At 36.4% G+C, this 11,267-nt stretch overlaps 1 long non-coding RNA gene across 1 annotated transcript; it reads right to left on the minus strand.

Annotated features, from left to right (window-relative positions):
• Positions 1-409: 409 nt before the first annotated feature.
• LOC140021441 (uncharacterized) lies at positions 410-1,264 on the minus strand. The gene is made up of 2 exons (XR_011825176.1): positions 1,118-1,264; positions 410-532 (listed from the first exon to the last, which is right to left on the minus strand). It is a non-coding gene; the product is annotated as an uncharacterized lncRNA (long non-coding RNA).
• Between the last annotated feature and the right edge of the window lie 10,003 nt (positions 1,265-11,267).

The following is an 11,267-nucleotide window of genomic DNA, read 5'->3' on the forward strand; positions in this document are numbered from 1 at the left end:
AAGCAGTGATACATTCTAAATACAGATCAGAAAACACTAAAGTTGACCACTAAAAGCAAGCATATATACTCCAAAAACATGACTTCTATTTTAAGTTCAAAATAGAAGTCATCTCTGAGAAATCCCCACAAGCATCTTGATATGATAAAAAGGAATCAATCCAAGAAAACGATCAAGAAATGTAGGCCACTAACTCTCACTCCCCCTCAGCTATTTGCCCTTTCTCACTAACATAGATACCATCAAGGAACTTCCGGATATCTTTGTTCTTCACATGGCATTTTTGTCCACAATAAGAAAAGGTTGTATATTAGCTATTCAGCCAGATGATCTACATTTTAAAGACAAGTGACAAGGAACAAAACTTGTAGATTCAAATGTCATAAATATGGCACAGAGTGACTCTTACTTGGTTTATCAGGGCAGCAGATCGGGAAACAAGCTCAATGTCATTGCCATCCAACACCAATTCACCCTTAACCTTCTCAGACCGGATAACAGTGACTTCTTCAAGCATATACACCTTCCTCACCTGATGCAGAAAACATCACACATTACAAAATGTTCCCTATCAGAAATTTCAAGCAATCTCAACATGCATAATGGGGGCAACCCAATGGAAGCAATTCCATAATAGAAGTTGTCCAAGTTCAAAGTTATAAACTCGTACATCAGATCAAAGCACTTCTTCAAAATCAGATGAAGGGATCATGCAAAATCAGGTCAGAACCTCACCAAAGGCAACCACGGCAAGGAGACAAATTAAAGTTTCAACATTTTGTCTATATACTCTCTCACACGAAAAGATAACTTTTAACTGCTATCCAAACAGCATGATAAACTAGTGCTGATTGTATCACCAATTCAACATCACAGATGCATCAGAAGCTACAATCCCCATGACTCAAGCCTCTCAAATATCCATGTAAGACTCATTATTAATACACCCCTATGCTGCCAAAGCCTACATTTTGTATGAAGCGAAAAAGGAAAATTTTGTATACATCAAAATATAAAATCCTATTGAATCACCAAAGGAATGCAGCTCAACTGATGATACAACAGAATCATGACCTCACTATCAGAGCAAGTCCAATGAAAGATCTAAAGAGCTTACTTCTGCACCCCTAAATGATACATCTTCTCAGCTGCCTCAAACTTTTTCATCTTCTCAAAGTAGAGTGCATAAGCCTGGTAAAACAGTGACTTTTCCATCCCAATGCGATTTTCCTCCATTGTTCTCAAAACACTTTATGGATCGTCAACAAAGTTCATCTACATAAAACACGTGAAAAATGCCCAATTTAGCTATATACTAACGTTAATCAGATAATCAATATCAGTAAAGGGATCTCTTTAAATTTGAATAAAAATATGATAGACACAATATATCCAAGCCAATTCTTTTATAGATAGCTTCTCGAGGTGAAGCAGTTTTTCCCATTTACAATACCACCAATGACAGCTCAAATATTGCCAAAATTTCAAGAGGAGTCGAAAATAATGTACTTCTTTGATGCAAAATGGAATCCCTTCTCATAACATTTGGATAGGTGTCTTGAACCTTCAATACACTACTTGAAATTTGAACAAAGTCCAGTGGTAAATCATCTTTTGTTCCTTATGTTAAACACTACTACTATATTGAAGTGGACATTTTAATACTTCAAGTTACCCTGATTAAACGAATCAAAGAGCAGAACTAATCAAACATAATAGTCTAAGTATTCATATATATATATATATACACACATAAATCAACAGCCACAAGAAGAATCAAAAAGGAAAAATGAGGAAGAGCAACCGAGAATAAGAATGATAAAAGGAAAATTAGAAAATAGAAACTCAATAGTAATGATTCTGAAAAAGTTACCAATTGCAACCAAACACGAAGGTACCGCAAACCATTACTGTAACGGCGGGCGTTCGTCCCTAAATCTAAGGTCTCTCTCAGACTCAGAGCCCTAATTTTCGTCAGACACCAGTTTGGAAATTAGAAATTTGGGGAGATCGGCCAGGGCTTCCCTTAGATTTTGCATTATTCAGTAAGGAAAAGGCCCAAAAAGGTAACTCTTTTTGCAGGAAACCACCAACCAAAATTTACATATAGAAAAATTTCAGAGTATAACCTGTTCATCGACGACATCGATATCTGCGAGCTTGTGGCCGGATTTCTTACCGGAATTGCCTAATTCTTTTGCTAAAAAATAATTTCTGGAGAATCCGAACTCATCCTCTTCGATGTCATGTTGTTCCATTTTCTGGTTTTGATGAACCTAAACCTGATGATGAGAGGGAAGGAGTAGGGGCGACGGGACGGCAGTGGTAGGGGGCAGAGGAGAGGAGAGTGGCCGAGAGAGACGGAGGGCATAAATTGGTAAGAAAATTTTGCGGGGAAAGCAAAATCTTGGCCAAGAGTTTTGAGAGATAGTTTGCCAGAGAGAGAGAGAGAGAGTTTGTGAGAGAGATAAGAAGAAGCAAAATTTCACAAGGAGGCAAAATGAAGTTTTGAGATTTCACTAAGTGTTTTGGCAAGAATCTTTCGCCAAAATTAAACCATGCCGTTTTGTGTTTTTTTTTTTTTGATGTATCTCACATTTTCACAAGTGTTATGATAGAGAGTCTAAAGATACATTATTATTTTTATATCAGATAAAACAAAAAAAAATTAGAGCATATATTATTAAGTTGATAACAAGTGTCATGATAGAAATGCTATAATGACAGAAACCAGTAAGTGTCCTTATAGACATGTCAGAAAATGCCATTTTTGTTGTAGTGAACGGCATTCAGGATTTATTAACAATTTTCCTTAAGTGGGAGGTATTTATAAGTTTAGGGATTTAAGTGTCCCATTTTGAAGTTTAGGGACTGAAATGGGTAATCGTCCAAAGTTTGGGGGGACAAAGTGGCATTAACCCTTAAAATAATTATATGTGATACAATAGTAGTGTCTCGCAAACAATCTTCGATCATATATTGTTTAACAACATCCCATTTCAATTTTTATTTACTGAAGATATTGTTTGGATTATGAATGGAAAGAAAAGTATCACGTCTTAGTTATGATTTTACATATAATTTAACAAAGTCTAATTTACAAACATATTTTAACACCTTACCCTCTTTTTGATTTTGTGGTTTTATATATTTAGCTATTTATTCTCATAAACTCTACAAGATAATAGTAGTTCAAAATGAATCAAATATTTTTCATTTTGCTCTTTTTTAGCGGAATGATTTACAACTCCAAAATATAAAAAGAAATTTTTTTGAATAATAGTAAAAATTAACAAAATATTTAATATTTAAAAGTCTTACCTAAAAACGAAAGTAGGACATAGGTGATAAGGTGGTACAGAGATTGTATTAAGATAAATTATATTAATAACTAACATGGAAAAATTAAGTATATTTTAGAAAATTTTAATATGTTCATTAACCTTGGTTTCCTTTTCTTTTGTTTCTGCCCACTATTGGATAGAAAGCAAGCGACAAAATATAACTGGATCTTATCTCCTCATTTCTGCGCCTATTTTTTTTTCTTTTCCTTCTAAACAATCAATCTAAGTATCAAAAACTTTATTTCTTTTCTTTACTTTTGTTTCCCTTCTATTCCTTCAAAACAAACGGTCCATTTACCTAGCAACCAGTTGAAACGGTGACCAATCCGTTTGCTAGGTTCCTTGAAGTGTCAGATTTTATAACAATATAGGACCTGTTTTTGGCAAACAAAATTTTTGCCAAATTTTTTAACAACTTTAACTAAAATAACTTTAAAAAACTCCTCAAAGTTTTTAAGTTATACACTTCAAAATGCCCAAAAATTTACATACTTCAAAAATTTTTCTTACAACTTTTATAGTAAGTTACAGTAAAATTTTAGACAAATACCTAAAAAACTCATTTGCCAAACGGACCATAGTGTAGTGTTAAATAGAATTGGCCCGAAGAACCGTATGTCACGATAATCTTCCGCTCTGCATGTGGGAGTTCTCTTTTATCTCTCTTGGGAATTGTGTACTTCTCTCTTTCACGAGGGTTTCAAAAACTTTCAAACTTTCAAACACTCAAAAACATCCATCCATGCATTTAGTGCCAAGATCCATTAGAATTAATCACAAACGGTCCAACATATTAGCATTTATGGAGCAAGGAGGAATATAAGCTAAGCTTTCTTCTCAGCTTTCGTAGTACTGTTTTATCCAAAAAAGGAGAGAGAGGGAGAGCGTGAGAAAGAAAAATCAAAAGGAACAAGAGGGATACAAAGATCAAGAGTGCAAAAGAATGAGAAACGGTTGACTGGCTGGCCAATTCTAAGAGAAGATCCGGTCTTGAGGTTTTAACCAAAGAAGTGGGAAACCTTAGAGCTCACTAAGGAACTCATCTGCTCAATCATATGCCGTTGACAGGTATTCTCGAAGCTCAGATCCTTGATTCCTTCCTTGCCAATTATTAAGTAGCCTTTACTTCCTTTGTGTCTTTTCTTAGTGTGTATAGCTATGGTTCCGTGTTTCTTCTTGTACTGTGCCTTCCCCTTCTTCAAACTTCCAGCTACTTAATTCTGGTAGGGAAAGAAGTGCGTGGAATACCTTTAGAATTTGTTTAACAATGGAGAAAGAACTATCAGAAATAATGCAAAAACTGGCTCTCTCGAGCAAAGAAATAGGGGATGCAAACCTGGATTTGGGAGATGTTAACCTAGGACTCAGAGAGTGCCAAACTAGTCTTGTGGGAAGAGTTATGGGGGAAAAATTGTCAATTTTGTGGGGGGGGGGAAACTTTGTGACTGCTGCCTGAAGCTCCCCCAAAGAATGAAAGTCTTGGAATTAGGACCAAACCTATTCCAATTCATTCTGGCCAAGGAGGAGGACAGGAAACATATCCTAAAGGGCAGGCCCTAGATCCTAGATAATCAAATGCTGGTGTTAAGTAGTTGGTTTGAAGGGATAGAGGAGGAAACCTTAGCATTTCATATAGCTCCATCATGGATACAATTGTGAAATCTTCCTGTCCATTGGATCTTAAGGAAGTTATAGTCCCGCAAACTAGAGGGAAAGATGGCAAGCACATAAAAATCTTGGTGATGGCAGATATTTCACAACCACTGATGAGAGGTAGGATGGTCAAATTGAATGGAACTACTAAATGGATAAGTTTCAAATATGAAAGTTGTCTAGATTTCTATTACAATTGTGGAAGAATAGGACATAGTAAGAGAAGCTGCAAGATTGAAGTGACAATGGAACGAGGTCAGTTAGAAAATCAATATGGACCATGGCTGAGTGTAGGTGGAGGAAAGAGTTCACCACAAAAGGAGCAAGCACAGAACAAGTATACAAGTGGTAGGGTCCACTGGGGATTTAGAGATGGAAAACTAGTCCCCGAGAGACCAGCAGAGAGGGAGAAGAGTCAGCAAAATGATCAGATAGGAAAGGAAAGCTAGGGGAAGGAAAATACCAAAGGGGAGTCTACAACATCTAATAAAACTGAGGTGGTAAGGGTTTGAGAAATTGACCAAGAAAAGGGTAGGCTGATAGAGACAATAATCACAAGGGCATACACTGTAGGGTAGGAAAGCCTTCTATACAACCACAAGGCAGAGACAAGTGATGGCAAACAAGGGAATACACACAAATCAAACAGTCTCATTAACAACAAGAGACAGGGAGTAAAGGAGACACAAAATCACCCTCTAACTCCTATGGATTAGGAAATGGCTAAGATGCATAAAAGGGACAATAATGAAAAAGAAAACAAGAAAAAAGTAAAAAGTATACAAATAGATGAAGTACTCTTAGACATGATCAAGGTGGCCTCACTGAAGAAAGGAAAAGAATGAACAAACAACTCAAAACTCCATCCAGGACCAGACAACCACTACAAGAAGTGAATGGGCAAAGTAGCAGAGCAGAACCCCAAGAAAAGGGAAAATTTAGCCTGAGAGATGAAGTAATGCTAGATGTAGATGAGGAGGATCGTAACTTGAAGAAAAACAGAACAACAGAAGAAATGGAAGCTGACACGAGAGGAAGGGTGGTAGAGGCCAACCCAAACTGGCCTCTAAAGTCAATATGAAGGTGTTAGTATGGAATTGTCAAGGTGCAGGGAGCCCCTTGACAATTCCCCAATTGAAGGAGGTTAACAACTTCCTCTCCCCAAACATGATCTTCCTGTGTTTGTTTGGATTAGCTGTTTTTGGAGTTATTTTTGAAAAATTTTACTATAGCTGTGTATATGAAAATTTTTTTTTTACTATAAAAATTTTTTGACTTGTTTGATATATTGTATGGATGAGATGCTTTTTTGAGTTATTGTGTATTACTGTAATATTGTATTTGAAAAAATGGTCAATCCAAATGGATTAGTAGAGGCTAAGGATAGATCTGGTGGAATGGCACTGCCATGGCAGAGTGACATTAAAATATTGGAAATTCATCGTACATCCTTCACAATAGAATCTAGAGTACAAGATCCAGAGACATAGATAGAATGGTGGTTCATAGAGATGGAATTCAAATGTGGAGGGGAGTAAAAGAGAACCGCTAGAGTTTTTTTATTTTGTTTTTTTAATGTGAAATTTTGAATCATGCGAGTCAAGAAAGTGGAGCCAAGTGGGGCAGGTTATTGTGTCCTCTATTGATTAATGATAACGGCTTTTTATTTATTGCAAATGTTAATCGCACTCCATTTTTTATAATGACACTCTTTTTATTATTTTTAGTTATTAAACTATATGATAAAAAAATATAATGAGAGTGTCATTACAAAAAATTATACCATGACGTCAAAAAATGTTAATCACACATCACTTTTTATAATGGTACTCCCACAATCATTTTTGTCACATTTAGTGTTTTTCATAAAGGGATTATTAAATAGGTCTTGCTTTAATTTTTTCCCCCTTGATATACAATTATCTACTTGAAAAATCTTTTATTATTTTTTAGGGTAAAATATAAGGAACCCCCATGTGGTTTGGCGAAAAGACACTTTACTCCCCTATCATTTAAAAACTTCCACATAAACATCCTAAATTTTATAATTAAAGTGGAAATTACCTTCTGAACCAGCTGAGTTACCCGCGACGCAGCTTTCTAACTTTTCTTGCTGCTAAATTTAAGAGAACATAATAACCTTGAAAAAGAATGCCTCGTCAAATTGTCAATGTGATTGTAGAGCTTACTTATAAGGCGCAACACATAAGGCATCCGCATCTCGCTGAATTTAACAAGGTGTAAACAAAATCCATTGATAAAAAATAATAATTTGCTAGTACGCCAGCAGTTTTTTTTTAGAAAAACAGCTGAGGAAAAGCCAGCAGTTGGTCGCTGGGTTTTATCTCTTTCCCCTTCTATTTGGTTGTCTGATCAGTTTCTCTCTAATACACAAGACAAGTGATAAGACAAGAGTTTGTTCTGACAAGGCTTGTTGGTCTTGTTGAGCTTATATAAGGAGTGAAAGCCGAAAGAGTGGACATGATGATACTCCGGCAGATTAAAGGAAGCGTTATTGGGATGAGATGAAATGTGTATTTCTTTTGACTTTGGTGATCGTAGGTTGGGTTGGCGGGCAAGGAAAAGTACATGCTCCTGGTCACAGTTCTGAATTTTTACTTTGAATGCCCGAGGTTCAGGTTTGAATGAATTGAGTATCAACATGTTGGAAGAAATCGAGCTTTAAAAGTTGTTTTAATTATTTAGGTTGTATAAACTAGCAGCTTCGACTTAACCCGAAGAAATCAACTAGGAATACTTCAGTTTTTCAAAAAGTAATCAGACGGTTCGTGTGGAACGTTACTGACTATCGATTTTTGGACCATTGACACTCGAAACTGTGAGTTTTCTGCTTTTGAATGAGAAACAGTAACTCAACTAGATATCCCAGAAAGTTTATTCATCCTTTCATTTTTCAACAATCTTGAAATGTAGAAAGATTTTATTGTCTGCTGAGTATCCTCCACGCATGAATGATGATTTCCTGCGGTACAGATGCAGAAGATAAGCCCTTTAGCCATTTGGCCCGTTTCGGCTTCCGACATAACAAAAAGTAGACGTCTGAATAATTGGTTGGCTGAGCAAATAGTTTTTGAGGTGGAATTCATCTGCAATGACCAACCATCACTTGAGAATTGAGATAGTTTACGTGCCGCTTAAGTAGTATCCTTGTGGAATGAAGAATTAAAAGGCTATGGCGAACATATTGTTAAATGGCTGAGTTACTGGACGGACTATTGAGTACAACACAGAGGAAGACAGACTATTCTTCTGAAACTTTTAACGGTTTTCTGATTTGGTATAGTTTGATTGGTGGACGGGTGGGCATGACTCAACTTTCTTGTCGAGAAACTCCCTTTCCTTTTCATCCAAATCTGCGGATTCCCTTCGACTCCTCCTCAAGAATCCATATAATTTCCGAAACTCCTTGACGGTGGAAACACCGGCGTCTTTACCGAATATTCCCAAGTCGCCAGATTCCTCCGCTGACCGAGCCGACCCGTTGCGCAACACCCTGGTGGCTAACTTGGCGTCCGGGTTATTCTGCAGAGCGGATATTACGGATTCTCACAAAATCATATTATTCCTTTCTACTGGATTGGTTTGGTTTGGTTATGCTATATCTCCAAAGCGAGTGGTGGGTTCGTGAATCATGCATGACGCAGCGTATATATGATGTCGAAAGAAGATGGAACCAAAAAACAAAAAAATGGTCTCCTTAATTTCTTTCTTTTCTTTTGACTCGTTTTCCTTTCGCTCTTTGATGGCTTCAAATGTCTTCTGCCCTAATATGTCATTTCAATATAGCAACTGAAGGGTAGTTTGGGAATAAAACTCAAGATCTTTTCAAAGGAACCTCACATACCCATCATCACTGGTCGCACACCCGGCTACAGGTCAATTTCCACTTTAGTTATGAAATTTAGGGTGTTTATGTGGAGATTTCTAAATGATAGGGGGTAAAGTGTCTTTTCGCGAAATCACAAGGGGGTTCCTTGTATTTTACTCTATTTTTTATCTCTATCTATCTCTCTCTCTCTCTCAATTCTTCTTTATCTTCATCGTCCTTAGTAGGCTGTTGATAAATGTCTTGGTAGAGGTGAGAGGTCAAGAATTCAACTCTTGCCTCTAGGGTTGCAAACGAGCCGAGTCAAGTCGAGTTTTGGTCTAATTGAGCCGAACCTTGACTTAGTTTTATTGAACTCGAAATCGAGTTCGAGCTCAACGAGCTGACAATTTAAAGTTCGAGTTCGAGCTTGACCCGATTCGAATCTCGAGCTCGACCTCGAAAAAATAAAAAAAAATTTATTTTTTTTTAAAAAATAAATAAAATAATATTTTTTTCTTAATAAATAATAAAATATTAAGGATATATATGTAATGTTACTATTAAAATAAAAAAATAAAATAAAATAAAATAATATATATATATATATATATATATATATATATATATATATATATACTCAAACTCGCGAGCCAACGAGTTTAATATTTTGAGCTCGAGTTCGACTCGAGGTTGACTCGAGCCAGTTCGAGCTCGATATTGAACGACCTCCGTGGAACTTGACTCGAGCTGCTCGCGAGCGGCTCACGAGTAGTTCGGTTCGTTTGCAGCCTTACTTGCCTTCTACTTTGTCACTTAATTGTGGCTGCCACTTCAAGTGACTTTCTCCAACGGGGTTTTTCCGTCAACTTACCCTCCCCTTAGATTAGGTAAGAGTAAATTATACAAATGTTATCGTTACGATTAAAAAAAAAAAGAAAAAGTCATTTCCCCTTTTTGAACCAGAATCCGCGGTGCATCCATCATAAATAATCCTCAACCAATCTTTCCTTTATATCACATCTAACCCATCGAGATTTATATCAAATGATTCAGTTTATTTTAGAAGTTTCAATTTAGCTATTTGATTGATTAAAAAGTAAAAAAAAATCCAATATGTAAAATTTTTTCATGCTTGCACATCACACCACCATTGCTTGCCACCATCACAGGCTTGAACTCTAATCAAAGGAGATGAATCGTTGGAGAGATCAATGTTAGGGGAAGGGAACTGTCGCGCCCCATTTTTTATAAGAAAAATAAATAGTTTTAAAAGGTGAATTTTTGATTGAAAATATGAATTTTTGATTTAAAAGGAAAATGAAGAAAATGTGGGTCTAATGGGACTTGAAAATGTGACGATTTGACCCAAAATAATAGTTTAAAAAGGGTTTTGGAACGAAAATCGGAGTCGCCACTTGGTATAGCGTTAAGGTGTACCAAGTCACCTAAAATGAATTTTTAAAGGAAAAGGTAGAAAGAAACCCCTTTTAAATGACTCCTAGTCTACATAAACCAACGAAAAAGGTTCGGGAGTCACATTTGACGAAGGGGAAGGCAAGGATAAAAATCCAAGACACCCATTTGACCTAACCAAGGCTAGTTGCGTAATTTAGTCAAGGATTTTCTTATTTTAACCAAAAGATTTATCACATTTGGACGTGCTATATGAATGCAACCTAGACCTATGAGGGTATCGGAGGGGGTCGAAATTTCTCTTCAAAACTCAATTGATGCCAATCACATTAATTGTGATGCTCAAAGTGGACTCTTTGGAGGGGTCACGAATAATGCAAAAATATGAGACTTTAAGAAAATAAAAAAAATAAAATAATTATACAAATATACATGTTTTAGAGGAATGCATCATGTCGGGTGCGGGGAACTAATGTTCGTGACTCAATTTCCCCTTTTAATAGAGGGAATACGAGCATGCTAAGACTAGAAAAGCCAAACTCGTCAGTATCCCATATTTAAGGGTTTCCCTAATCTAATCAAGCAAATGCACTACCCTAATCCTAATTCTAAAATGAAATGCAAGTCTAATGTCATGTATCATACAAAGGGGTAAATATATAGGGAAATTAGGGATAAGAGATATACGCATAAGGGAAATATCATACAAAATGATAAAAGGCCCTAGAAAGTGAAAAATATGCATGAGATGGAGTGATTTTATCATGCAATCATGATCTAACGCGTGAAGGGCTCCTAAGGGTCTAGCGTTGGGCTAGCCCATGTCTACATATTCTCACTAGTATTGGACTAGCGGAAAATCGGAACAAAGAGCCACAACTAGCATTGGACTAGTGTGGATTCGAGAAAGGCGGCCACAACTAGCGTTGGACTAGTGTGGTGACGACATGCATTTGTTATAATCAAATAAATCATGTAAAGCATAATAAAACAAATAAACACATAAATCACATATAGCACATAACACA

This window comes from Coffea arabica, chromosome 1e, assembly GCF_036785885.1.
Source record: "Coffea arabica cultivar ET-39 chromosome 1e, Coffea Arabica ET-39 HiFi, whole genome shotgun sequence".
Lineage (NCBI taxonomy): Eukaryota > Viridiplantae > Streptophyta > Magnoliopsida > Gentianales > Rubiaceae > Coffea > Coffea arabica.